The sequence below is a fragment of the Mycteria americana genome, chromosome 3 (assembly GCF_035582795.1).
Source record: "Mycteria americana isolate JAX WOST 10 ecotype Jacksonville Zoo and Gardens chromosome 3, USCA_MyAme_1.0, whole genome shotgun sequence".
NCBI lineage: Eukaryota > Metazoa > Chordata > Aves > Ciconiiformes > Ciconiidae > Mycteria > Mycteria americana.
The window spans coordinates 15,557,962-15,582,703 of NC_134367.1; positions in this window are offsets into that span (position 1 = coordinate 15,557,962).

Below are 24,742 nucleotides of genomic sequence, written 5' to 3' on the forward strand. Positions count from 1 at the left end.
TCAAGGTGGCCCAGGAAAATTCAAGTGAAAACACACAGTTATATGAAGGTGAGAAAGATCCATGCACTCTCTCTTCTCAGTATTTTTCCTATTGAGGCATTTAAAGGTATTTAAAATTATCAGACTTTGACAATTTTTGCCTTGGTAAGTTTACAGGCTGTTATTATGTACTGATAATCTTACAGTATTCTTTTAATAGTGTCTATTTAGATGTGTATTGTTTATCATGTGACAGTAACCATGCAGAAGCACTTTGATGAACAGAAACAATAAATACTGTGCAAATAGTTTCTGCCATCCTTGCTATAACAGTAAGGTAGAAGGTCATTCCAGCAAGGTAAAAGTATTGTAATGCAGATTACATTCATTTTCTCCCATTTGCTGCCAGAGAACAGAACATTCTGACAGATCTTCCCACATGCATTTCTCAAAACATATAGCTTGTTATTAGTTCAGCTAAATGATAACATTTGCAAGCAAAAAATATGGGATAATCTAGTGTCACACCTGCAAAACTATTAATATTAATCTACTGTCCCTTGAAACTCTTCATGCCACCAGGCAGTAATAAAGACAATTCCCACTATCCTGCATCCTGTCAGATTTTCCTCCCAGTCTACTGAACGCTGTTCTTCTTAGTCATAGCTTCTCCTCTTTAACTTCACAGGACCAGAAGGCACTGGATCAGTCTGTCTCTATTTCTTTTCAGTGGGGTGACTCTCTTTTATGCGAGTAGAAGATTTCTTCTACTATATGCATTGTTTGGAGCTACATAACTTCATCCTTGAAGTCTATGTTTAATTAAATGTTAAACATTTACTAACGTGAAAAATGAACTGAACACAAATGGGATTTTAATTTATTCCAGTAACCTCAGCCAAATTATTTCAGTAACCTTTCTCATTAGCTCTGACCTTGGTCAACAGACCTGTACCAGTTTTGGCTGGGATAGTGTTAATTTTCTTCATAGTAGCTCATATGGTGCTATGTTTTGGATTTGTGATCAAAACAGTGTTGATAACACAGGGATGTTTTCATTATTGCTGAGCAGTGCTTACACAGAGTCAAGGCCTTTTCTGCTCCTCACCCCACCCCACCAGCGAGTAGGCTGGGGGTGCACAAGAAGTTGGGAGGGGACACAGGTGGGACAGCTGACCCCAGCTGACCAAAGGGATATTCCATACCATATGATGTCATGCTCAGCATATAAAGGTGAGGGAAGAAGGAGGAAGGGGGGGACATTCAGAGTGATGGCATTTGTCTCCCCAAGTAACCGTTACGCGTGATGGAGCCCTGCTTTCCTGGAGATGGCTGAACACCTACCTGCCGATGGGAAGTAGTGAATGAATTCCTTGTTTTGCTTTGCTTGCGTGCACGGCTTTTGCTTTCCCTATTAAACTGTCTTTATCTCAACCCATGAGTTTTGTCCCTTTTATCCTTCTGATTCTCTCCCCCATCCCACTGGGGCAGAGCGAGTGAATGGCTGTGTGGGGCTGAGCTGCCGGTCGGGGTCAACCTGCAATAAACCCTTACCTCAGGACCAAAACCTTGTTTCTCAACACAACTCTCACACTGCTGCTAGGTATATTATTCAAAGCAGTGGGACAGCTCTTAGCAAAAGGAACTACATGAAACTGAGCTGTCACCTTCCCCTTTTGTGGTATTATCATTGCTGCTAGAAACTCCTGGGGCTCAAATCATCAGTTTTATAGTAGACAGAGAGATTGTGATCCTGACAAGCAGGTTTATTTAAGCTTCTTAGGGAAGGTACTGTATTACCCTTACAATTTGCACCAGCCCAGAAAAGATCCTTACTTAAATGCATATATGTTTTCCAATGCATGCGTGGACTTAGATAGACAACTCACAAGTGCAAATTTGCATTACTACTTTGAAATTCTTTTCAGTCAATAAGCCAAACCAGTAGGGCTACATTAATTTTTATGTCAAAGTTTGAATCTTGACTATTTGTGTAAAAATAGGATTGAATTGTGATTGAAGTATACCTTCTTAGATAAGCAGTGACCTATTTTTCTGTTCTCTGTGTACAGCTTCAAGCACGTGATTTGCCACTTAGTTGTACTTACTATGAAACATCATAGCAGATCTGTGGTAGAGGTGGCAATGGGAGAAAAGGAAAGAAGTGGAGAGGGTTCAGGGTTGTTTTTTAGGGTTATCTTTTTTTTTTTTTTTAATTTAAGGCAAAAGATGTTGCTTGACCAGAGAGGAAGAAAAAAAAATGTGGGGAAAAAAGAGCAAGATACAATTGGAGCTCTTTCTGTAGGAGCAACTATGCATCAAAATCAGAAATCAAGCTCTTCTGCACCTCAGTTTCTTCCAGTGTAAAATTAAATTAATTTAATTTATCCCTATGAATGTTTCAAACACCAGACTGCAGAAGTATTTGTTCAAAGTGATATAACAGACTTTAACTGGGTTAGCTAAATAATCGTTTTGTCCCTGAAATAAGCAACACATTCCTGAGCCAGATGCATCTAGAAGTTGAAAATTACAGAAAATTAATTGTTCAAAAATTGATTGTTCACACTGTTTTGCCCCTGAGAGGACATACAAAAATATTTTAGTTCTCAATGTCTGCATTATGCAGGCTCTGGAGGATGTACTGCATCATTTTCTGTTAGGATTTTTTTTTTTGGCTGAAAAGAGTTGGCATATGCAGTTAGGAATGTAGGGGAAAGGAAGTCAAGGGAGAACATGTATAGCCAAACAAGAGCTAAAATCAGAGGCTTTTCCACCCAGCACCAGCTGAGTAGTAGGTGAGAAGTAGATATTCAGAACTGTGAATCCATTACTTTCTGTTTAACTACTTAGCGTGTTTTTCCAGATATTGATGTTCTTTTGTAAGAGTGGATTGAGAGTCTTCAGATACTCCTGCAGCAAAAATAATAATAATAGTAAAAAAGATCATACCCATTGTGATTCTTTGAGCGTGTGGATAGGAGGAAGCATGTTGAAACTACTGTTGCAGGTCTATTCATCTGTTATAAAAATGGAGGAAATTTAATCTACTGCATGTACGTAAAAATATTTTGCTTTTTGTCCTGGTTTCAGCTGAGATAGAGTTAATTTTCTTTCCAGTAGCTGATATAGTGCTGTGTTTTGGATTTAGGATGAGAATAATGTTGATAACACACTGATGTTTTAGTTGTTGCTAAGTAGTGCTTATCCTAGTCAAGGACTTTTCAGCTTCCCATGCTCTGCCAGGTGCACAAGAAGCTGGGAGGGGGCACAGCCAAACTGGCCAAAGGGCTATTCCATACCATAGGATATCATGCTCAGTATATAAACTGGGGGGAGCTGGCCTGGGGGCAGTGATCTCTGCTCAGGGACTGGCTGGGCATCGGTCAGTGGGTGGTGAGCAACTGCATTGTGCATCACTTGTTTTGTATATTCTTTTATCATTATTATTATTATTATTATTATTATTATTATTTTCTCTTCCTCTGCTGTCCTATTACACTGTCTTTATCTCAACCCACAGGTTTTACTTTTTTTTCTCCAATTCTCTCCTCTATCCCTCCAGGGCAGGGGAAGGGTGAGCGAGTGGCTGTGTGGTGCTTAGTTGCTGACTGGGTTTAAACCAAAACACTTTTTAGCATGGCTTCTTATTGACAATAGGCTTTAAAGCTATACTTCATCCTCATCCATTCATTCCCACCTTTCTATACAAAATTTTTAACCTCATGGTCAGTATCAATGAAATTCAGCAGAGTGCTAAGTGCAAAAAAGATAGTGAGTGGTTATAAGCTTCATGAAAATCAGCAGCTCTGTGATCTCAAAAGTGTTCCCTCTGATGAAAAGGTGATAAAAAGTTCAGTTGTTATTCTTCCAGCACGGTGGCAGATAGTTTCCACATACCTTGGCTACAGCCCAAGCTAGCCTTGTCCCATTGAAAGTCCAAAGCAAGCTAGATAATTGTGGGGATGGGTGGAAACTAGAGGTATTGTAGCGATGCTATGACAGAAAACCTTAGGGACATAAACTCCATTGATTCCATTGAACACAAAACAACTTCTATTACATTATTTTTCCCATGTTTTTGTTTGTTTGTTTGTTTACTTGTTCCTCTTCCTAAAATGTGCAGCTGTCACCTAGTTTCCCAAGGAAAAGTAATAAGTAATACCTTCAGCAAAATGTAACATAAGGAAAAAAAAAAGTGTTCTTGGAAGGATGTAGGTCCATGAATCAGTCACTTCTTTCTCAATTTTGCTATAGAATTTATCAATTAATCTAAATCCTTCTTTATTGCCCCCTCAGTTAAAAATTATTAATAATTAACATCTCTGTGAGAAAGGTGTGGAGAGGTTTGGTTCTTTGGCATTTGGGAAGCAGTTAAAGAACCTCTCTAAGGAATAGTGTTTCGTGAGTGCTATATTTATTAAGTTAACATATATACATGGACACATGCACTGGCCTTTCAACACATCAAGACAATTGTAAGGATTGTAAACAAGTATATTTGGAGCTTTGTTGTACAGAACATAGAAAAAGTACTTTACTAAAAACGTCTTAATATTTTGTGATAATGGCCCACTGAACCTTGTAGGCAAGAAAGAAATAACTAAAAAGAATAATGAAAAACAGCTAAACAAGGAGATGAATTAGTACTGGAATGTCCATACAGAGAGATAACAGAATAAGTATTTGTCCTTAATCTCTAAGGGTAAGGCTAGGGATAGTGATTCATGGTTAGAGAACATGAAAAGCAAACCATGTACAACTTACACACAAAAAAATCATAATTATATGGCTGTAACCCAGAAATGCAGGCTTTTTCTTTTTTTATTCAATAAACATATTTAGACTCAGGAATACCAATAGTAAAAAATGCAGTGAGAATTTTTTCTAGCAACACATTAACATGTTAATTATTTCTTCAGTGAGCATCTCACTAAGTTTTAAAACCAGATCCTCTGCACCTGTTTATCTGTGAGACACTTGCAACACACTCCTACAATAGCTCTTTTCCTCCTCTATGTAAAGCACAGACTTGGCATACTCATTTCCAAGTTCTCCAGCTATAGCTATGCTGTGGAATGTCCTAGCTCATGGTTTCATCCAGCCTTCCCCATATCTTCCCCACAGAAAGAAGCCTGGGAAAGCAATTTAGAGGAAATTATTGCATGAGGCAGACACAGCATTGATAAAAGTCTCCGATTTATTTATCGGGAGAAAAAGACTGCAGCAAGGTTCATACTGATGAAAAGTATCAAAGAAATTCAGCAGAGTACTAGATATCAAGAAGACAATAGCTCTACAAAAGGGAGCGATCAGCAGTGCCACTGCTGAGGGAAAGATAATAAAAACTTTGCCATTATCCCTTTGTTTGGTAGCAACCAGCTGTACTACAGCATATGGTTATGCTGCACAGTGTAATTTAGATATGCCCTGTAAAAAGTACTGCCTGGGCTGTTTCATGAAGAGAGCTACAGCCCAACCTACCTGAACAGGTTTTGTCACCATTTGTGGGATGATAGACCCTTACCTGCAGAACTGCAGGTAATTTCTGTCCTTGGCAGCTTCCACCAAAGCCCATTCCAGGAGAAGCCTGGCTGAACTAACTTGTGCTGAGTTCTGTATTGCCACAGCAAGAGCATAACTACTATTCTAACATTTTCCTTTTAAGCCTAGCTTGGCTACCTCTAATTATTGCCTGTGCATAGCGTAGACAACACCTCTAAGATCAGTCTTCTTGGGTAAATAGGGAGGATAACAGTTTTCTAATAGCTTTTCAAGGCCTTTGAACAGTTTTTGGAAAGCTTTGTGACTGCTAAATGAAAGACATGGTGTCTCTCACTTGAAGAACTCTTTTAAGGATACCTGTGAAAACAAAGAATAGATTTACATACCTCTAGAGGGAGACAGGAATTTAAATCCCTTTGTATGTCTGACTCTGTGCTTCTGGAAAAATAATCACCTGGTTTTTGATCCTCCGTGCTCTTTTTTTGTCCACTTATCATTCTATGTAAATATCAATTTTTCTATCCCATTCTTTCTAAACCCTCATTTGCTCCTGCCTACTTTTTTGGACTTCAGCCCACTTCTGAGCACGAGTTATTGTTCAGCTACATGTGTTCTTCCATGTTTTTCCCCTTTTTACAACTGTGCTTATCATTCCCCACCTTTCTTCCTTTAACCTTCCAGCATCATATTGTCTAGCTAGGTTGTTGTTCCACAACATCCAGAAGGCATCTTTGCACTTAATGTGCTGGTACGATAGCAGAGAAGAACATTTCCTCTCTTCTTTGCCAGTTAGAAGCAGCACAATAATCAGTTGTACAAGATTCCTTGATATTCTACAATCTTTAGAGCCTTTAGGAGGTAGTAGTAGTTTTATCTTTGCTAATGAGTGCAAAGCTACCTAGTCTTTCTTTACACATGATATAAAGTTTAGCTGAGTTAGACAAAGGAGATTTTGGGGGAGGTGGGGAGCACTGCTTTCCTTGCTTAGATGCAGACCCACATCTTCAGAAAATCCTTCACAGAAAATAGGTGACATTCTTAGCATTTTTAGGTAAAGTCTACCTTTTTGCACACATTCATAGTACTGAAAGACAGAACACAGATGAAGAAGCTGCTATTAAAAGGAAAAAGGACACATTTTCAATGACAAACTACCCTAGTAAAATTTTCTTACAAGTCTAATTTACATACAAGATTTTGCAATTATTTGCAGACTTTTTAAACACCATGTTCCTTAAATTTCTGTCTTCCTATCAATGATTTCTCTACACCTAAATAATATATAATTCACTGAATTATCATCAAAGTCATTAGCTGGATGTTTGATCATTGAAACCTAAGACCTTATATTTATTTATATAGTACTTGAGGGATCACGGTAAATGAACACTTTGTACCTCACTCCTCAGAGTACCATAAATCTTATCACACTTATCTCTCTAATCTCTCTAATAAAGTGATTGTTCATGGGTTGGTTAATTTTAAGCACAGATGCACAACACCTCTTTAATTTAATGAGGGAACATAGAGCGATATGTTAATCAATTTATTTTCATATGTTTCAGATGACTGGGGCATTGTTCTTGAGAGAAGCAAAGAATGAGATAGGCCAGCAGTTTTGCAATAGTATATGTAATTCAGGCTTTTTCCCTTTAAAAAAAAAAATCCTTTAGTGGAATCTAAGTTGTGTCACCTAAAATAGTTTCCATGAACACCAATGTAAGCTAGGGAGTTAAAAGTTTCATCGACCCAGATGATGAGGCCTAGTAATGGAATCATCACTGCTCTGAGAGGCTTCCTTCAGTTCCGTATCCATAGTCCATATCTACCCATCCTGAACATCACATCAAGCATATCTATAACAGAGATATATTCTTAAATATATTCCTCACAGGCCTTATGACTCTTCCCTGCAAAAGTCATTAATTTTTTTTTTTATATCATTTCCTCTCTGATACTGCCAGTCTTCACATACTTTTCCTTTCTAACCCTCTTGCTGCTTATCTCAACCTGATGCTGTTCCCACTAATAATTTTGTTTAATTTCCAAAGTGTTCTCTGTATTAGCCAAGTAGACATCAGCAGATCCTGTCTTTCTTGTGTAGTATTTGGATTTTTTCTGTTCTCAAAGAGTTATACCTTTAAACACTCCCTGTGAAATACGCAGGGGAAATATCAATAGTGAAGTGAAAGTTAACAATTAGCAAAATTTGTGTGGCTAAGAGATGATACGGATAATTGATGTCCCTGTCCTTGGGACTGACCAGCACCATATATTGATAGCAGTCACATAAATTTGAGAAAGATACAGTACAGAATAAAGATGTTATCAAAATAATTCAAAAGACCATTTTGTAACTCCCACAGAAAAATATCTTGTCACCCTGATTAATTTATATATTTCTTCCAAATATTTTTAAATTTGTTGTTTGGAATTTAATTCATATGCATCTATCTTCTTACCTAAGAAAATTAGATGTCCTTATGCTGAATGTTCAGCTCTTTGCCTTATATTTAGTTTCTCTCTCAGCAAGTGAAAGCTTTCAGCTGCGTTAAGTTTTGCTATTGAAAGATAGATAAGGCTGCAGGATGTTGTTTCCTTATATGATTCTCAGCCCAGCCACATTCAGATATTACAGGAGATATACAGGAATGAAAGAACTGAGAAGTCCTGTGAAAAAAAAGGGATGGAAACATACTAGGAAAGGGCAAAGAAAGAAATTACTTCTTGGGAAAAGGATGAATCAGCTGAAGAGGAGAAATAAAACCAGAAAGTTATGGTAACTTTCTGGGTTTAGCAACGAGTTACTTTTTTCTCATCTTGTTCCTGAAAGGTGTTATGCCTTCCTGTTTTTTCTGGTTTTGTAAGGATTCATTAATAGAAGTATCAATGTGATGTAGCTGATAATATAGTGGTAGCTCCAGAATGGTTATACAAACACTGATGTTAGTTACTGAGACTGCCCAGTATGACCCAGAGGTTTCATGAAAGACTTGAGCAAAACTAACCTTATCTCAGAGCTCTTGTGTCTTTGATCTGTTGTGCTCTCAGAGTGCTGTGACTGCACAGTGTTTCAAAACTCAACTGTAATATCAAATGCAAGGAAAAAAAAGTACTTTAAAGAAGGAGGTTTCTGTCATTTGTTTAGCAAAAACCTTACAATTGTGGTAACGTTTCCATCTTTAGATTTTCCAAGCTTGCTTAAAAGGAAAATATCTATGATTCCTGATCGTGACAATGGAATGAAATTCTGAATGTGTCTTAGAGTCATCATCACTTTGGCAAATTTTCTCACTAAAATAGATGCCTGTTCCTCAGAAGTGCAATACCTTAATCCTTATTTCTTTAGGTAGAAGTAGACTTAGAGACAGTGCAGGGACACTCGATCAATGAGGTGAGCGATTTCTTTCTGTATTATTTAAGTGAATGAGCTTTTGTATAGGACTTCAATTTACTGAGAGAAATGGAAGCTGTTTCAGACATCATGGAAGAGAAGGTAAAGGACTGAATGAACTCATTAAATATTGGCTAGTCTGTGACAAGGCATGATGGACAACCTCTGAACAGGTACTGGAACAGAAATCGCCAATGAAACCTAATTATATTTAACCATTCTGCGTTCAGGCTTCCAGCCTCTTTACATTGAAATTCTTTGGATTAGACTGCATCCAGTGAGTACAGCTTGTAATATTTACTTCTAAAGCCAGTGGATTAGACATAGTCCTTGATAAGGTCTAAAGCGTTTTCAGGAGGGGATAATCACATTTTCTGGTGCCAGATATTAGGTGATAATACAATCTGAGGAAATTGTTTAGTACGTATAGGAGCAATAGTACAGTTAGTGCAATGCCTTTCCCAAGATGCAGGGTCAAATATGAATCTAGAGACTAGACTGCCTGTTATTTTTTTGCTTTATGGCAGTGACAGGGCTTATGTCTAATATTCTAATTTCAAAGACAGATAACAGTCTTTCAGACAGCAATTTAACTGAATTCTACTAACCACCAAGAATTTTTTTCTTTTTTTCACATTTTTGCACATGGTCATCTAAATAGGACCTAAAGAAGTACTCATCTATGTTTCAATTCAGGAGAGTGCTAAAATGTGTTAATATTTTCATGTTCATATTTAAGACCTTTCCTGAATAGGGATTCTAACAGGTTCCTATTCATATCATCAGAAAACCAGATCAGATTCCAAAGATCTAAAATTGACATGGCACTGTATGGGCTGCTATGAGGACAGTTAACTCTATCCCAGTCAAACCCAGTTCAATTCCAAAGAATTAAAAATAATCTTCTTTTCCCTTCATATTAGCTTCCTAACTTATAGATCTCTGTTTTTCTTTCATTCTTACTTCCAAATCATGACTCTAATGATGTAATACTAAAAATATTGTAAATACAGCTCATAGAAAAGAGTCAAAATAAAGATACATTGTGTTGTATTGCTCATTTGGAGTTGTTATTCCTAGGTAACTCCAAGCTTTTGTAAAATTATTAAACAATTGAAGAGATTTTTAATCCCATTTGATTTGCCTATTCACTAATGGATCTCACTAGTCATACTGAAGTGCTGGATACCACTTAGACATATGACTAGTGTCACTGATTCTCCAGAAGTACTGTTTGATTAAGGACTGCAATATCTATCCCATATGTAGCATTGTTTCCAAAACAAGAAAACACATTGTTTTAATGAAAGCAGGAGTTGAGCCAAAGAATGTCTTTCCTAGGTAACGGTGGTGCTGGTCCTTACAGGTAAAAATTTAATCTCATATCCAGATAGAGGTAATCCAGTTTGTCATCCTGCCCTAAGTGTGTTGATCATAATGATGCAACATAAGGAAAGCAAGCTTTCTGGAATGTTACATCACTTAGAATGTATGAATAATACTTTGCTCCATCAAGGACTCTATTCTCCTGATTCAAATAGTCTATAAAATGAGTATTAATTTATATTATCTGCACAGAAAGATTACTACCTCAACAGAAAACCTATGGGAAATTGGACAGCGTCTTCATAAACTCAAGGATTATCCTATAGAAATTAAACATATAGGTGCACAAAGTAGCAATTAGACAATTTTAATCTATGCAATGAACAAACCATACCCTAATTAAACATTCACCAGCTCATTACAAAAAAATGAAAGACCTTTAGATACAGTGATTTATCACATCAGGATAATTCCACACCCAATTTAGCCATTGATGCATGTCTAAAATCTGATTTCCCTGATGACTTGGAAGAAATTTAAGCTGCTGACTTCTATTTTCCTTGCACAGGAAACCTGCCTAAAAAGCTCTTTGACACTGCAGGAAAGAACAAAAGCTATATCCCATATGTGTGCCAACACAGCATGAGCTGAGAGGACAAATAAACCATTCACCTAGAACCTAACTAACTGAAACTGTGATGGCTCACAACTCACACCACTTCAAACACCATCATGTTGTTCCCTCTCTGTGCTTTTTCACAACAATACCAAAAAAAAAAAATCCTGCTTTGTGGTGATATTGTAATAATTGATTCATTAAGGCAATAATTGCATCTCACCTGGAAGACCCCACCCAGTGTCTCTCTCACTCCCCATCCTCAACAGGACAGGGGGAAAAAATAAGATGGACAAGCTCATGGGCTGGGATGAAAACAGTAAAATAAGAAAAGCAAAAGCTGCACACAGAAGCAAAGCAAAAAGAGGAATTCATTCACTACTTCCCATCGGCAGGTGATGTTCAGCCACTTCCTGGGAAGCAGGGCCTCAGTATGCATAGTGGTTACTTGGGAAGCCAAATGCCATAACCACGAACATCCCCCCATCCTCCTCCTTTCCCCAAACTTTTATTCCTGAGCACAACACCTCATGGTATGGAATATCCCTTTGACCAGTTGGGGTCAGCTGTCCTGGTTGTGTCCCCTCCCAACCTCTTGCCCACTCCCAGCCTACTGGTCTTCGAGGAGGGCAGGTTGGAGAGAAAGCGTTGATGCTGTGCATGCACTACTCAGCAGTAGCCAAAACACTGCTGTGTTATCAATACTTTTCTAGACAAAAATGCAAAGCATAGCACTGTATGGGCTGCTATGAGGACAGTTAACTCTATCCCAGCCAAACCCTGTACAATAAGCAAGGAGACACAGACACAACTTGAGTGAAAGACATGTGGCTGCTGGGGAAGCTAACAGGAACAACAACAAAATGAGCATTACAATTTTCAATTATTCTAGTCTTTCTAAATAGATTCAATGGAAAATAACCTGTGAACATTTGCTCTAACACAACTCTTGTAGGTTTATTTTCTTAGACCTAAATAAGAAAAAAAAAAAAGATTTCCTCTCAATGCAAGATGAAAAATTACTGGTGCTCCAATCAAATTGTGTCCACAGCCCCAGTTGGGTATGTGACTAAATTGGCAGGTCAAATCCTCAAATATCTGAGTCCCTGTCTCTGTCACCAGGTCTTGTCACACTCAGTGAGGGCTTAGATCTGGAAACCTTCTAAGAGGGGGCTGCTAGGGCTGCAGGACCTTCAACTCTTCTTTTAATTGCCTGTGCCAAAACAGCTTGTGAAGAATTAAAAATGTATTTGTTTGAAATTGGAGAGGGCAGAGGTTATACTTCTCATCATGACAGTGCCAAAATGAGGTCTTGGCTGATGTCATTCCTTCAGAAATGTTCACTTTAACTCTGCTAAGAATTACCAGTTTTAGCTACTTATTGGGTGCTAAACCTGTGAGGGTTTATTTTATTTTTTTATAACTGAAACTTATTAAAAATATTTATATCTTTAACAAGTATTTACAATTTAAGCAGTACACATGTGTACATGTGTACTTCATATTTTATATGTATTTTGAACTGCTGTTGAGAAGTGGAGGGGAAACAGCAGCAGAAGAGAAAACTGAGATATTACAGTAGATAAAAACAACTCCTGCATGTATCATGAGTGAGAGAATTGACTGAACTATGCTTTGAAATTCTGAAAATAGGTGAAATAAACTCTACCTTAAATATGCACACAGTCTACATTTATAAAACCTTATCCAAGAGAAGCTTTTTTCTGAACCCCGAGTCTTGTGCTCTGTTCTCCTCCCTGCTACCACAGGGATCTAATCCTAAATTCCCTTTGCTTCACTACAGTCTGAGAAGCCACTTAAGTGCTCGGAGTGGTTATTCCTGCCTGAAGGAAGGACATGCAGAGTGGATCAGCATCTCCTCAGCCATTAGCCCATGGACTGCAGCCTCTGTGCTCATCTGGCACATCAGGATATCTGAACTGATCTCTCTGACTGCAGGCAATAAATCACATTAGAAAAAAGCCAGACTGAATAATGGTGTGGTATTCTTTTAAAAGCACCTCACAGATTAAGACAAAGTTTCAGATCTACATCAAAAGCACCAATTCACTCTTTGCAGTGCTTTACAGTGGCTCTAATGTGGTCAGCCTAAGAAGTAAGAGCAAGAGCTTGCATCTAGGGCTTGAGCAGAGAGTCAGGAAGAAAGCAGTTGAACATTTTGTCATGTACTTAGAAGAACTGTTGTTAAAAAATCAAACTCAAATACCTTATTCCATCTCTAGCTGCTGATGTGTCATTATACAGTCACAGAAACAGTCATATATTTAGAGCAGTGTGTACAGAAGTACCCACATGACAGAGAAAGAACAGGAGTGGAATTTTTAAGGCAAGGAGGGGCTTGGCTTGTACAATACAAAAATGTGTTTGTATTACCCATCTACATCAGGATATAAACATCAGGATTTATTTTTTAATATCAACTCAAAGGAAATCCTTTTCTGTGCAGCCAAGATACTGAACTGTCCTTTAAAAAAGTCCTTCTCTCACATGTGACCATACATTAAGTGATCTAGCAAAAAACCTATATGAAAAGGCTCTAGCAAAGCTTGTACAAACACCAAACTGTGTGTAAAAGCTCCCTCATCCAGCAGCTGTAGCCAAAGCACTGTATATAGAGAACTTTGCTTTGTTTTACCTTTAAATATCACTATATAACAGATGCATTGTAATATGTTGTAGGAAAAAATAAAACCTTTTTAGACGCAATGGAGAGAAAATAACATTTCTTTGCAATGGACATTAAAAAAAGTGTATGTACAACTTCCCACACAGGGTTTAACTACAATGGTTAATATCTTATCATGTAGTTAGGACCCTGGGGAATAAATACATTCCTCTGAGGAAAGACGAAGGTGCAATGTTTTTCATTGTAAAGAAACTTACCATGTCTCTTTAAGCAGGATTTGTGGAGTAAAATAAAAAAAAATACCCCCCATTGGGGGAGAGAAGCAGAGAGAGTTGACTTACTGTAAAAGGCTCATTTAATGGCTTTTGCATTGTAAAGAAGATGGCAATTCCCAGGGAGAAGGAGCAGCCTTTGGCTTGTCAGCCTTAATGAAGTGCACTCAGTACATAGCTTCAATGAAGATAGATATCAATAATAAGGTAGGTAAAACTGATGAGTTTGGGACCTATTTGCATAAACTGGTACTTACGCTTCTGAAATGTTCACATTACAAATACTGAAACCACACAGATTTCACTCTAACAGATTTACCGCATTAAAGGAATGCTGTTTATCTACATAAATAAAATTTCTGTGCTGGGTACTAAATGGTGCTTCAGGGATTTCCCAATTTATCAACTCTCCTACTTGTAACAACATAACCAGAAACTTTATGAACACAGCGACATTTATCACTGGTTTAGCTGTACATTTGTTATTTTTATCTTGCTTGTTCTAGATAGAAAAGAACTGGAGATACATGACTTTGGATGATAAAACACATTTAAAAAATTCAAACTAAATTACAGGAGGGGGGTTATTTGGTTTTGGGGGATTTTATGGGGGGGTTAGACTCTCAAAAAGCACTATATTCCTATCTTTTAGTGCCTGGCAAGAGAGTACCGATTTGAATCACAAATGGATCTTTTTTCCCCCATGCATCCTCTGCAAGGATTCATCTGCAGCATCATTAAGCTACTCTGCCTGGGTGCACACAGTGACATCCACTGGTGCAGAGCATTTTTGCTACAAGAATCAGAGAAATACCATGAGTCATGATTGATTTAGGCTTTGAAAGCAATTTCATTCACTTCTACATTATCTAATGCAGCACAGTATTTAATGCTGCTTAACTTTAAGCATGCAAGTATTCCCACAAGGATATTGGAGTCAGGGCACCTTGCAAGACTTCCCACGGGGATATTGGAATTAGGGCACCTTGCAGTCTTGAAGAATAGATGAAGTACCCAGTTGGAAGGATTCCCATCTCTTCTATATGGTTTGGCCCTCAACTTGCCAAGAGAGCACAGTGCACAATTTATTATTATCTGCAGCCTCAACATCCGTTCCTTTTTTCTTTTTTTTTCTCCTCTCCACCTTCCCCAACAGGCCTGGAGTTCATCCAGCTGAGGAAGAAGTTGAGATGCATGATGAAACATATTGTGTTCCACAATCTTGTGTCCCTTTCTGCCAACGTGACAAAGCCCAGCAATCTGAAGAGTGGAAATCACCTTCCCCAGGACTCAGCATGTCTGGGTTTTATGGACCCAAGAAGATGAACAGCAACAGATATACCAAAGCCCTTCTGGATCGCACTTATGTGGAGCCCTGGAAAAAGCACAGTTTAACAACACAGTTCAGTGTGTCTCAGATGTGTTGGAGTCATTGCATGCACCCTGCACAGCATCTGCACAAATTTCATAAAAACGCAGGCAGAAGTATGGGCGCTCTGCACATAACAAACTAATCTCTCTGTATTGCTTGAGGTTATGGTGATGTGCAAAGCTCTATTGTTTGAGGGAGCAAAATCCTAGATGAGTGGATTTAAGGGGAACTAGCAGTCATATGTTATATCTCTAAATTGAATAGAAGGCAACCAGCTCAACAGGATCTCTTTTTGTGCTACTGTAAGATGAGGAACAGATTCTTGATGGAGGTGTTTAGGAGGTATTGAATTACCAGCTATGTTTCCTCAAAAAATTAATAACTAAAAAATGTGGGTTTGTTTTCAATTAGTAAACTCAAAGTATTTTTTCTTGTTTCCCCGTATGATTTAAAGATTACAGTACTATATACTGCAGAATCCTTCAAATTATGATACTTTTTAAACTAAATATGTAAAAAATGAAAAATTTTGACATCTTTGGAGTTCAAAAAATGTGTTCTACCTAATTATCTTTCAAATTTGGTATTTTCAGAAATTAATTTTTTTAAATCATCAGCAGTTATGACACTAATATATCTGAAGTATCACCAAACTCTAGATTCCATTTCAGTTTTCCAAGTCCAAATGGTTGTGATAATTTTAAACCAGCTTTGAATAATAAGACTAATGTTTTTAATGAGTCTGCTCCAAAACCCCAGACCTGTCAAAAATTGCCAGAAAACCTCTAGCTGACTGCTCTGTAAAGTCAGCGTGTTACTACTACAGAGAGCCTCCTTTCCCTTTATTTCATGTTATGCACCATTAGCAAATCTGTCAGCTGAATTCCAATTCTGTAATCTCTGGTTCTGGTGACAGCTTGCAAAGTAAAAAGAGCAGAGCCTTGCTCTTCAGACAATAGATTTTATCTCCTTTTCATTGCACACAGTCTAGAAAAAGCCTTTTTTTTTACTTTTAAACTGGGCAAATTTGATGCAGAAGAAACAATTAACAGGTGTGGAAAATTGATTTTTTTTAACTGACTGTGGGCTTTTTAAGTTCAATTTGTACTTTCCTGATCACATACTTCCAAATAAACATACAAATAGTGATTTTTTTAAACCCTTCCAATGACAAAAACATCTCAAACAGCAGCAAATATAGATCCTGTGAAATCCAAACAACTGCAACTAAAATAAGCAATCTTACTGAAAAAAAAAAAAAATCGTGTGCATAGGGGTTAATTCCTAAAGTAAGGGATCTACATTACTTTCATCTCATTACTTGTATCCTCCAAAAAACAAGATTTTTCCTGATTATTTAGCTAAATATCACAATGATCTTCATTCCATCTCATTGTGGGTTTTTTCCATCTAAAATAAAAATGAATGCTGGTATAAGGCAGAGAGTTTGTAATTAAGTGATACATTCTACTGGACATGTTAGTTTTGCTCTTTGAATATTTTGTCCTTTAATTTACAAAGCTGCTATTTATATCTTTTCTAACAACACAAAGTATGACAGAAAACAGCATTTTAGTACACAAAAGGTTCAGTTCCCTGGTGCAGCTCAGAGTCTATTCCAATAAGCTTGTGCAGCTGCAGTTCCTCAACGGGTGCAGAAAAGCAGCTGCACATCCTCTAGCAGATTTCCAATGCCATGAAAGAGTCATAGTGAGTGTAAAGCTCTTGCCCCATTTTCCCCTGAAGCCCATAAGGAAAATGCAACCAAGTAATGATGCTGGGGCAAAGCTAAAGGGCCAACAAAGGTCACACCTGAAAATAAGGGAAATAGAAATACTTTCCACACCACCACCCCCCCACCACTATTCAGCACATTCAACCATTGAGCAATTGCTAATTTAGTACCCATCCTAGTATTTTAACAACCTAGATAAAGTCCCATTTTATCAGGAAGATCTTGCTAAGAACTGAAACAAAACTCTGCCTCTATTCTTCTCCTTCCCTCCCCCAGTCATAATTTTATTCTTTTTCTCACATCACTCTTCCCTTTCATTTTTAAATACTGACTTTACTGTAATGCCCTTACAAGTTACATAATATTTTCAGTGATTATATTATAGGCAGGTATTTATAATCTCACATAAGAAAGAATTATGTAGTAATTCTTCTGTTCTGCTTAAAATTTATATGTAATGTTGAATCCTGGAGAGAGTTCTTTTATGCAGCTTTCCCTGCAATACATTCCCATTGAATTAGAGGCACATACAAAAAGAAGCAAAAAAAGGTGATTTTAAATAACTTTTGGCTTGGTTTTCCTGCATTTAGTATCTATGCAGATCGATTAAAATTTCAAAAAGCCTCTTGGAAAAAAAGCAGTTTTAAAGTTGGGCTATGTATTTCCACATGTCTATAACATATTGCCATCTATTGGCAAAAGGGAGAAAACACCAACTTTTCTGAGCTGTACGTTAGCATTGGAAATAGAAATCCCTCTCCTTCAGGCATTTATTCATAACTAATTTTATGTGTGTACAGAGCTGCTATATGATATAATAGTTTTATATATCATTTGTGCAAGATCCATGTCATAAGGAGTAAGAGTCTAGTTCTTCATAAGTGAGAAAGATAATACTCAATATAATGCGTAGAAGGGTTGACCTTAAAACAAATGCTTCCTCAGTTGAAAGAACAGATATATGCCATGTTTATGCCCCATACTCATATCTATTGAAGGCTGAAAGAGTGTGTTGTAGATGGCATGTTCCCATGCCACAGATCTAAAAACATTGATTAATAACTGCTAACTCACAACACAAAACCCCAAAACGATGACCTTAGCTGTCCCATAGGATTATCTCTGCTGTACCAAACTTGTAATTAAAAAATTCTCTAGTTCCTATTTGCCCCTTCCTCCCCATGGAGGTACAAGTGATCAACTGCCGCTTTGCCAGTGGAGGGCCAGCTGGTGAAAGCCCAGAGGGAAATGCATTGATCCAGCATGAGGAGTCCCTACATCAGTGAACTACCACACTGTCTGGCTCCAGGACATGAATACATTAAGGATGAATTTTCAGTCATGTAGACAGCTAAATATGCAGATAACATGTAGTAGGTATTTTTGAGAATACCTGTGCAACTCAGTAACTTAAAGAAAATTAAAACCAAAAGAACCCTGTTCCTTCAGGTATTCTGGAGACACAAAAGTGATTACTTCCACAGGGTTGAAAGCTCCTGTGTTGTTTTTCTGCCAGTTTCCCCCTTGAAAGTTAACTTAATTATTTGACTTACATGCCTAGTAATTTCAAGAAGCCTGCTGTGATTTAACTGCATGGACTGTAAAATGTCACACAAACTAATAATATACTGAAATATTAACTGAATGTTACAAAAATCAATAAAAGTCAAAGGTAGAAGAAGAGAAGGAACAGATGAAAATTAAACAACGGATGTACCATGTGGATCTGGAGGATGATGGATAGGCTGAGGGTTAAGATTAAAAAATGAAAGTTCTAGAATATGTTGAAAATGAAAGAAAAACAACTGGCAGATAATTATTGAACCTGCAAAGACATGCAGCAGGAGAACAAATTACACTGCTCAATACTTAATTCACTGGACCTTTTTTTTTCCTTGGGGCAGGTCAGCTTCTGATTTGTTCTACATACCCAGATGGGGATGTTAGAAGATTTAAGATATTTCTCACTCCCACTTTGTTACTTGCCAGTTCCATGGAGAGAACAGCAGGGGAAGCGTATTTTCCTTCCTCCATGTGAAAGGGAAGAAACAGGGAAAGGTCACACCCTGACTTTCTTCCACTTATAACCTCAGCAGACAGCTGTGCCAGGGATGCACGTCGAGCTTTCTAAAGGACACTTCCTCCTCAGAGGAGAGAATCTGGGATGCAGATCGATTCCAGTGCAATCCAGCTGCTTGTTCAATGCCTCCTGAAGCACTTTCCTGTGCTCAGCAAAGCCACATTTCAGTTGTTCTTATTCCAGAAAAAAAAATCAGTTTCTGACAGGCAACTTAGAATAGAAAAAGTCTGATATTAATTAAACCAAAACCCAGTTATGAACTAGTTAGATACTTTTTTATATACATAATGCCAATATGACTGTGTTCCCACCCCAGAATGATCAGCCCTGGGAAGAGTAACGTGGAACAGGAAACTCGTTTTCCTGCTCTGGAGAACATGCTGAGGTCACAAAAACATCCTCTGCTCCAGGCTGGAGCAAACCCAAGACTTCTGACTTCTTTTAATGAGATAAAGAGAGAAAAGTATTTCTGAAACTCATCTGGGATGTTCTGACTCTTTCTGAATCAGAGCACAACTAACAAACCAAGCTCTCCCACCTCCCAAGTCCATGATCTGCCCACCAACAGACCTCCCTGTGCGTGTCTTTCCTAGGGAAACTCTCCCCGTGAAAGTTTTACTGCAGCTAGTATAGTCCCACAGGAAGCTTTATTCCATAAAAACATTCACTGCTGTCAGCTGGGAACAAAGTTATAAGCTGTGAGGCTAAAGATAGTGTCATATTCTTAGTTCTGTCCCACTGCTCAAATTGTAGACCTCCGGTTAGGTCACTTAAAGGAGATGTCTCAAAAGCACATGAATAATTCAGGAGGCTAATTCTCTTCAAGCTTTCTTTCAATCAAGTACATTTAAAATTGTATTTCCTTTCTTACATTGCTGCTCTGTTTTCCCCTCTGCCCAGCAGTGAATCGCCATCTCTGCGTGAACTTTAAAGAAAGTTATGAGTATGACAAATAAAGTTAATGAGCTGTTATCAAAAGCTGGTCACCTCCCTGTGACTTTTTCAGCCTTCTGCCAGAGTCTGCAAAAACTGCTCTTAATATATGCACACTCTGAATGCATTGAGAAGGAAGTACGTAACTCACTCAAGCCTTTTCTTCTTGAGGGCAACGGTTCCCCTTAATCCATCACTGTAGCCCAATGTGGCTAATGCAGTATTCTACTGCAAACCGTTATGAACATACTTTTCATTTTTATAATGCCTTTCATCCAAGAGAGATGGACCCCAAGGTGCTTTAGAGATTGCGTTGTATGGTGTGATAATAACAGTATATGGATCACTGCACTCACGCTGAAATATAGACCCCTCTGGGTTGGAAAGCAGCACACATCTACCATTGCCAGGAACACTATGCGATATATTAAGACAGAAGTGAAGGCTCCTTCATCCTCTTGTACCCACAGGTGAATGCAGGTAGGGCCAGACTTTATTTTCTTGTGCTATAATTTAGCCAGGAAACTAGAACCAACAGTGTCAGAAATATGGCCTGAATTTTAATCACTTCCAAGAACATGTTGTTTCCTTACATTAGGGCTAAAAGGGAGTTAAAACGATACAAATCCAAGGCTGGCTTTGCAATAATCCTGACCTCAACAGAGTTCAGGTCAACCTGGGGATCCTCTGCACCCTGTCAGGTCAACTTCCTACTCTTAGAAATATCAATGTGTTCCTGCCCCGATCATGCCAGGAGCTGCTGGAAGGGAGAGGCATCATGACACAGCAGCCAGCTCTCCTCTCTGAAGAGAGGCAGTCTATTTCCATTCCTCTTGTGGTGCTGGAGACCAATGTAGTCCTATTATTTCATGTGCTCACCTGCACTCTTTGTTTGCATTGCTAGGCTATTATTCTACATTTTGGATGTGTAAACTTTGGGTAGGTATCATCTTTATGTATACAGTGCATGCTAGCACTGATCCGATTGGAGTTCTTACCTCCTATACCTATAGATAAGTATATACCTATATATATATATAGCTGTATATATAGTATATATCCTATACCTATGGATAAAGTATATAAACCAAACGCAGGAGAAAAGTAGAGGGGAAAAATAGATTCAGTATATGCATTTTCTTAATTTTTCAGTTTTATTGACTTTTTAAAATTAATACTGCAGGTTAAAAAAGCCATTTTACAGTTATCGTACCACTATCTCATGACATTTTAATACTGGAAACAGGATTCTGTTCTGTTGTAAAATTTAGCATTAATTTGCAGGTAAAGGGAATGCTGTTGCTGAGCAAAGATGTGAGTTAGTAAGTGTGAATGTTCAAAATGTCCCTGTGCTGCTTCCTAAAGAGCTCACTTTTACTTCATCAGACATGCAGAAAAATCAGACAAGACTCTCCTCATTGTATTCCTATCCCAACTGGGAAACAATAACTTCTATAAGCCCCACAGGAATGGAGAAAACACTACTTTGATTTAATGCAGAGGCCAATCTCTTACACTGGCCAGATCCAAACTTTTGTAAAAATTATGAAAGGACACTGCAGTGGGCAGCGAGAGGCTAATTCTGATCTGTGAGTTTTGAAAAGAAAAACTTTGTAAGATGTCACTAGAAAGACTGTTCTGACATATGCAGCACCATTTAAAGGGTTCAGGACTTTCTGACTGACCTGATCCACTGCTGTCCATGACTGATGGAGTTTAGTGGGCCTCATTCAGATACCCCAGGAATATCTGAATAACCAGATAAACCAGAATAAGTGTGGAAGGGATCCAAACCAACAAACCTTTAGAATTACTATGTCTACTGAACTAACTGGGTAAAAAGAGTAGGAGCTTTAGCTGATCTAAGCAGCAGGTTAATGTTGCCATTTATAGTTGTGAATTTTTTTTTTTTTTCAGAATTCTTCATATCTTTCTTTACTCTGATGTCTTATTTTTGTGACAGTAACATACAACATACTGTAAAGATTTTTAAATCCTTCTGGATTTTTTTTTAATATCTGCTAATTCGCTTTAACTCCAAGCAAAGATCATTTTTCATAATTTCAAAACACAAAACACTGAATTCCACTTTGCTCTTTATCTTCTCACTGAATACTGCATCAGTATATTATTCTGATGTATATTGTGAAAATATTCACAAAAGTCATAAACTTTGTATGCAGATAAACACTCCTATATTAACAGCTCTCTTTTAGTTATTTTTCTAGTGTATTCTAGCATTCCCAATTAAGTTTAGGAAAGAGAAAAGTTGATATATGGAGCACGGAATGAATTTATTAGCATCTAGTTACAAAATCTGTAAGAAAATAATTCTCCACAAATTAATTCAGCTGTGTCATTTGAAATAAGATAGCTTGAGATCAGCATTAAACAGTACAAATAACAGTTCTTTCATCACAAAAAGAAATAGAACAAGTCCAACAAGGACTTAAAAAAAATGAAGGACTTAAACTCCGTTTACAGAGACACAGATCTCTCGAAGACTTGAGACATTGGTAAGCGGCTGAAGATCAACAGTTCACACCTCTCTGAAGTCTGGAATCTGTTTAATGACTTTCTAGACAGAACAATGTAAATGAATGTGAATTTAACATCTTGATAAAGTACTAAACTACAAACTGAAGGACAAAGCCTGGGCCTTTCAGGCTGTAGTTCTGAAGTTTCCTTGAACTAACAGATTCTTCTGATTATTATTGTTACTAGTTATACTATTGGGGACGATGACGACTACACTTCTCTTGTTGAGTAGTAAGTGCCCCAAATTATTCTGTCCTGGCAGAAGCAAGTAACAGTCTGTGCTTTTGAAAGCCTCTTGGGCCTTGACCTTGCAAACATTTGCATTTTTGTTTAACTTTAAGCACCCCAGTAATCCTGCTGAGCTCAGTGAGTAAACAAATGAGAATGATCGACAGCTGGAGGCTACCGCAATGCTGATCGGAGGCGGCGCAGCTCTACATGGGTTCCCCTTTGTTGAGAAGTGAGATACCCTCCTCACCCAGTGAGTTTTTAATCAGAGTGGCTGCTGTAATGAGAAAGGATCCCCGTGCTGGGGAATTGAAGCAGACAGGGAGGAAAGGAAGGAATGAAACACATACAGAGAAATTCCTTCTGGGGCAACGTTGAAGAATTCATGTGCTTTATTTTATAATCCCCCCTCTTGTTTTCTCTAATTTATTATAAAGGTCATAAACTTCATCTTGCTCTGTGGGGGCTCATATCCCTGTGGTGTTGAGGACAGTGCAATAAACGTGTTTACAGTGTGATATCTGAAGGAAATCGTGAATTTTTCTGTTCTATTATATTCCCTTTGATTTCTACCCTGATTCTTTTGTCCCTCAGTTCACAGAATCACAGAATCGTATAGGTTGGAAAAGACCTTTAAGATCATCGAGTCCAACCGTAAACCTAACACTACCAAGACCACCACTATACCATGTCCCTAAGCACCTCATCCAAACGTCTTTTAAATACCTCCAGGGATGGTGACTCAACCACTTCCCTGGGCAGCCTGTTCCAATGCTTGACAACCCTTTCAGTGAAGTAAAATTTCCTAATATCCAATCTAAACCTCTCCTGGTGCAACTTGAGGCCATTTCCTCTTGTCCTATCACTTGTTACCTGGGAGAAGAGACCGACCCCCACCTCTCTACAACCTCCTTTCAGGTAGTTGTAGAGAGCAATAAGGTCTCCCCTCAGCCTCCTTTTCTGCAGGCTAAACAACCCCAGTTCCCTCAGCCGCTCCTCATCAGACTTGTTCTCCAGACCCTTCACCAGCTTCGTTGCCCTTCTCTGGACACGCTCCAGCACCTCAATGTCTCTCTTGTAGTGAGGGGCCCAAAACTGAACACAGTATTCGAGGTGCGGCCTCACCAGTGCCGAGTACAGGGACACGATCACTTCCCTGGTCTTACACAACTGGACAGTACTGTAAAAATTCATACACTATGAACAAAATAAATATAATACCAAGTCTGGACTTATCTTTTCTTACTAATTTGCAAATTACAACAGCAAACCAATTAGACAGTTTGGCAAACCTTGTCCAAATGTATTTTAGATAGAAAAACTCCACCAAACAGACATCACCACATGTGTGACCCTGTAGCAGAGGTGACAGGGGCAGCACACAAAGAATTTCCAGTGGTGTGCTGCATGCCTAGGGGTTGAAAGAGACACTGCGTCTTCCAAATTTGGCTTTATGTGGGAGCTACAGCTGCAGACAGCAGCAGGAGACTGCTCCAGAGGTGACCAGCATCTTGTTCCTACACAGAGGTATCAGTGGTGTCCTAGCTCCCACTGGCAACCGGGAGACCCTGCTTTGCATGAGAGAACTACCTGATTAGCTGCATCTCCCTTCTCTGAAAGGTGGCATCTCCAAACTATGACTGAGTTGCTACTGGAACCATTAACTTTAAGCTTTTCTTTCCCTAACTCCACGGCAAATCACTCTTGAGGGTTGCCAGCCCTGCCGTAGAAGGTAGAACATATATCTTGAAATATGCCCTGTTAGTCACTGTATGTATTTTTATTTTAGGAAATGTGTTTGTATCTAACATTTAAGACATTGTAACATCAGAGTATAAATATCTCAAAGGTGGTACGTCAAGGAGTGGTTACTTCATGCAAGAGCTGAAAGCCCATACAGAGACAGTACAATGGAAATACGGATCCTGGACAAAAAGACATCACGTGACTAATTCTGTGTGGCAAAATAGCCTTTCCACCCAGCGAAGTTATAACAGTGCTGCAGAGAAAGAAACACGGACTTCCAGAGAAGGAGCTCTTCAAACTCTGTGTAGGCCCAATTCTGCCATGCAGACCACAAAACGCCAAACATCACAACCAGCAGTATTCAAAATGGT